Here is a 5841-nt window from a genome sequence, read left to right on the forward strand (position 1 = left end):
TCTATCCAGTTCAAATGCCTTTGTCTAGATGGGTTTTTAAGTACTGAGATGTCTCGTTCGATTCCCATTCCCGCATCTTTCCTTACCCACATACCCAAACTATATAGGATCATAGATTTAGAAGTGGAAGGAACCTTAAAAAGCCAACCCCCTCATTGTACAGATAAGCAAACTGAAGTATGGAAAGGTTAAGTGATTTGGCCAGGGTCACACAACTAGATTAGGTGTCTAAGGCAGAATTTGAACTCATACATTTCTAACTCTGTCCACTTAGTAAATTTCATTATAGTACCATCTACTTCAGTTAATCTCTTGTCTTCATTGCCTCACAAATACAGCCATCCTCATTCTAACTGGTCTCTCTGCTTTTGTTCATGGTGGCCCCAATGTCTCGCCCCCTAATATTTTCCCTCTATGGCCTGGGGGCGGGTGGAGAGTGTGGTGAAGGGGGAAAAGAAAAGGATTTGGAGTGAGAGGACCTAATTCAGTTCCTGTTTCTGTCATTCACTTACTTGTGTATTCCTTGGCAAGTAACTTCTGGATTTCAGTGTCCTCATCAATAAAATAGGGGCAGATTGAGCTCAGCAGTTCTTAACCTTTTTTTTATGTGTGTCATGGACCCCTTTGGCAGTCTGCTGAAGTTTAGGGACACCTTCTCAGAATGATGTTTTTAAATAATTGAACCAAAAACCAAACCTCAGTTAGAGGTTAGTGAAAATAAAGATGGGATTTTTATTCCCCCTTCTCAAGTTCACAGACCCCTCTGTGGACTCCAGGTTAAGAACCCATGATCTACAGCAGGGGTGTCAAACTCAAAATAGAAATGGAGGCCACTAAACTGTACATCAGGATCCCTGTGGGCCACATATTAACTTAGTTTTAAAACGTGATATTGTCTGCATCTTACTGTATTTTTATCAATTTTCTTAAATATTCTCAATTACATTTTAATCTGGTTTGGTTGCACCCTGGAATGTTGTGGGCCCCATGCTTGACATCTCTAGCCTAGATGACCTCTGAGGATCCCTTGCACTCTCAAGTCTGTGATCTTGTGTTTCTGTGAGCCTGTCCTTTCATCCTTTTCCTCATTGGCTATTCAAATCCAAGGCCCTTCAGGGCCAGGTTTAGATCCCACCTCCTTCACCAAGTTCTCTGTGATTTTTCTCTCTTTTCCCCAAAAGCCTCTTAATTCCAGAGCTTTCTGTTTCTTATTTTTTGTTTACCCAGCATATAGCTCACTTTGTATATATTTGTTTGCATATTGTTTCTCTCCCCACCCCCCCAATAGATTGTAAGCTCCTTGAGGGCAGGGACTGTTTTTTGCCTCTTTTTCTATCCCAGTGCTTAACACTACCCTGGCACATAGCAGGTACTTAATAAATGCTTACTGAATTGAACTGCATTTTTAGGGCATTTATAGTCCATACACACATGTTGTGTTTCCTTGTATATGGTTGCACTTAGATTCCTTTTTTGTTTCATATATTTGTTAGTTTTATATCCTCTGGGAGACTGTAAACTATTTGAGAATAAGGCTCATGTTTCCCAGTTCTTTGTGTTGACTTGTGTGTATCTGTTTAATTTCATTGTTAACTCTAGGATGGAAAATCTCTCCAAAAAGGGTGAGACAGTTTAGCTTCTCTGCCCTCCCTTCCTACTTTCCCAACTTGGATCTCCACAGCTGTTCTCTTGGTTGTCGCTTTCTTACTTCCAGGTAAAGTAAACCTTTGGGTTTTGACTAGGCAGTGGTTTATGTTTCTTGGATATTAAAACCGTTTCTTATTAGTCATAGAGTCTGTATGTTGGATTCAGCTCTTTATTTGGAATCCTTAGTGGGAGAGACATTTCTTGTGATAGGCTGATATGTGTACAGGTTATATAAGTAGCTTTTACCTTGTTCTCTCTTCCTTGGCCATCTCCTGGGAGCAGAATTTAAGAGACCAAAGAAAAAGGGTAAAGACTTATTAGCATTGACCAGCCCTTCTTCATGACTGCCTCTGGCATTCACAGTGAAATGGGCTTCACCCTCTTCAGATCACAGGCTTCTATGATAGTGATTAATTAACCCCTTTCCTCTTGAAAGTCCTTATGTCATCCTTTTGAGTTTGGGCTGTTTCAAAGAGATTAGTTGTCTTGAGCCTAATTTCGGATATAGCTACAGTGTGATGGGATTTATTGACTTTCGACTTCCAGACTCCAAGCAGAGGCATTAGTCAGAATTCAGGAAAGGATGTCAAGGAGGCAGGTGTTAAAAGAGAGTGTACCTTCTCAGTGTGGGAGAAGCCAAACTTTGTCAGCAGGAATTACCCATCATCTGATACCTTTCATTAATGGTCTTTGATAGAAAAGCAAGGCAGCGTCATCTGCTCTGTGGTAGGACAGATCTCGTTGTGCGTGCATGTGTGTGTGTGTGTGTGTGTATACACACACACATACACATACATACAGATACACAGTTATGTGCATATAATATATACATACATACATACATACATACAGTTAAGTGCTGGTAGTGAGAGTGGTAAGACGACTTAAAGTCAGGAGACCTAGATTCTAGTTCTGCCTCTCTAACTAGTGTCCTGATTTGGGGCAGTTTGTTTTCTCTCCCTCCAATTCATTTTCCTCATCTGTGAAATGAGGGAATTCGACTAGGTCTCTCAGGCCTTAGGATGATAATAGCCTCATTGATCTAGAGTTGGGAGGGAGCTCCAGGAGTCATCTAGTCATTTTACAGACAAGGAAACTGAGGAGTAAGGGAGTTAAGTGAGTTGGCCTAGGTCACATAGGTTAGTAAGCATCAGAGGCAGGATTAGAGCCCGGTTCCTCTTGACTTGACTCTTGACTCAGGGCTCTTTCCATCGGTACCTCCTTATCAGTCTTTGAAATCTTCCTATTCACTCCTTTCTAAACTACTTTTCTGTTGATTCTACTATTCCCCTCCTCTCATTACGGCCCTGTGTCTAGCCAGAGACATCTGACGTGTCTGATGACTTTATTTTCGTATGTTGTGTAAGATGTCTGTGAATTTCAAAGCTAAGAGATCCTCTCCTTTAAGCGTGTTATTGTATAGATAAGGTTCACCCTCCAACAGGGGAAAAAGTTATTTGACCAAGGTCAGATAGTTAGTGGCAGAATCAGGGCTAGAATCCGATTTCCTGACTCCCAATACAGTCAGCACTCCTTGAGCATTGTGATTTAATCAGCTACAAACCTACTTCCCTAGCTGCCATTGAGTCCTCTTGTCTACAAGTATATCATGAGAGGTTTTGTCCCATGCCTTGCTGAATTCCAGCTACTTAGCATTTCTTTGATTTATTAATCTAATAACCTGATGAAAATAGGAAATGAAACCACTATAGCAGGACACACAGTGAAGTTCCTTCCAGCTTTGTCACTTAATAGGCATGTGACCTTTGAAAGTCACTTTAACTCCCTGATCCTCAGTTTCCTCACCTGAAAAGGAGAGGCTTGGACTATGGGACTAGGTGATCTTCCAGGTCCTTTCAAACTCTAAAAGTCCTACAAAAACTTCTATTCAGGTATGTTAATAAAATTTATTTTGGTGCTTCCCATCAGTGCTTAGCACTCTGGCCTCTGCCTTTTGGAAGTGCTTTTAAGCAAGTTGAAATTGTAACTTTTTTCTTTGTTTAAGCTATTCCAACTCCTGGGATTTCCTCACAAATCAATCTGTACAATAATCTGTTAGAGAATTTTGTGGGGGATGTACTTCAAGCTCACTGGTCTGGGCTTTCCAGAATCCATCTCTAGGTTGCATGATGGATACGAGCACTGTGATTTAATTCAAGAAGACCTGAGTTCACATCTGACCTGTGTGACCCTAGGCAAGTCACTTAACATTTTGTCTTCCTCAGTTTCCTCATAGTAAAATGAGTATTATATTAGCCTGTGCCTCCCAGGGTTGTTGTGATGATCAAATAAAATAATATTTATAAAGTGTTTTATAAATCTCAAAAGAGTTTTATAAATGCTAGCTTACTATTATCTTATTATTATTTTCTCCATGATATCTCACAGATTATAGACAATGGTTTGGGCAACGTCTGCAAATTATATCAGTCCCTTAATTGAAAATGCATTTGAGCCAGGTGATCTGAACTCATTTAAAGCATCAGAGTACTTTCTCTCCCATTACTTATCTTGATCATTAGTTTCCTCCTTGACCAAATTTGTTCTTCCATTTCCAGTTTAAAGATCATTTTCTTTGATTGAGAATAGAGACAGAAGCAAAATAGGAGCTGAACAGTACAACTTTCTTCCAGTTTTGTGTTAATGCCACCCTAATTGCAGGAATTTTATTTGGTCTTATTCCTTCTTTGTTCCTACTATTGGGCAGTAAAGGGCAAAAAAAATCAGTGGATCCATGATGCCATCTGTGTGGACCACTGATGAAGGTTACAACCCCTATATGTTTTAGTAGACTACCTTCATGAATAGCTGACTAAATAATTCATTACCCTGTGACCATTCCTGTGATGAGCTTGTCTGGACTTACTTAGGCTGGACCTTGGTCAGATAGCACACATCAGGTCTATTAGGCACATATTTGAAGCTTTCTGTATTGGTGAGGGACCCATCAGAGTTTATCCTTTCCTGGCATAACTCTTAGGGACTGAGATCAACTCCATGCCACAGAAAGGCAAAAGAGAACTTTATTTTGCCCTTTATACTCTCTCTACTTCCTCTACTTTGTTGCTTCATTTTTAGACTCTTAAGTCACATGATAATGCTTGTTTTTTTCCCTGAGCTTTTTGCATTCTGCTTTCCTGAATGTCTAAGGTGTGTCAGACTGTGCCCTACGTGGTTATCGTGAATTGTCAAATGACCGTCACTTTATCCCAGGTTACCAGTTCTCTCATACTTTTCTAATTGTTTGGGCAGCTTAAATTATGTTTTATTTAACTACTTCAACATGCATCCGCACACCTGAGACATTAGAAGAAAGGAGAGTTGTAATCTTTTTCCAGTTTATAGACTTAAGCACATGAATTAATTGTGTGTTTGTGTGTAAACATACGCTTAGCTCAGGTTCTTAATAAATACCTGTTGAAGATGGATCGGTTCCCCTTCTCTCTTTAACTTCTTGTTGTTCAGGCTGCCGTTAAAATGTGTTTATGATTCCTCAGGAATTTTGTTTGGTAGAGGTTTTAGTACCCTGACCTAGAATTCAATAATTTACTGATTGACCTGTTATTTACAAGTCACGGTGCAGGATGAAATATACAAAGAAATGGACAGAGAGAAATCCCTGCCGTCAGGGTTGTTTAAGTCCTATGGGTGAAACATGACCCGTGTACATATCGAAATAGCTAACAGTACAAGGCATTCGTGTCAGATGAAGAGAATGGGCAGTGAGCACTATAGAAAATGGGAGTCTATAGATCATTGTGGGTTGGGAGTGGGGCATCAAAGAGAGATGAACCTAGGAGTATTCTGGACATCACAGGTTTTGATCATCCACGTATAATGAAGGCTTGACCATGTTCATATGAGTAAAGGAAGAGCAACACAGTATACAGCAAAGTGTCCTGGCTTGGAAATCAGGAGATAGGGTTCTCTCTGCGTTTTGGCATTCTGTGACTTTGGGCAAACTCTCAGGGCCTCAGTTTCCTCTTCAGTAAATCAGAAGATTCAATAAAAATCTGTATCTTGCATAGAACTGCTAGCATGGTATCAGGCTGTTATCCCCTTCCCTTTTCAAAGCTCAAGGTTCAAGTGCCCCGTCCGATCCATGCTGGTGACATGACGGTGGGCAAGTCTTTTAACCTCTCATTGCCACGGTAACTCTGGCATCTTGAGCTGCAGAAGAAGTGCTGATTGGCC

At 40.4% G+C, this 5841-nt stretch overlaps 1 protein-coding gene across 6 annotated transcripts in view; it reads left to right on the plus strand.

Moving 5' to 3' along the window:
- Positions 1-5841, plus strand: part of FOXN3 (forkhead box N3) — a 504847-nt gene that overhangs the window by 248079 nt on the left and 250927 nt on the right. The gene's annotated exons all lie outside the window — the stretch shown is intronic.

Source organism: Phascolarctos cinereus, unplaced genomic scaffold, assembly GCF_003287225.1.
Source record: "Phascolarctos cinereus isolate Bilbo 61053 unplaced genomic scaffold, phaCin_HiC Scaffold_3;HRSCAF=262, whole genome shotgun sequence".
In the NCBI taxonomy this organism is placed as follows: domain Eukaryota; kingdom Metazoa; phylum Chordata; class Mammalia; order Diprotodontia; family Phascolarctidae; genus Phascolarctos; species Phascolarctos cinereus.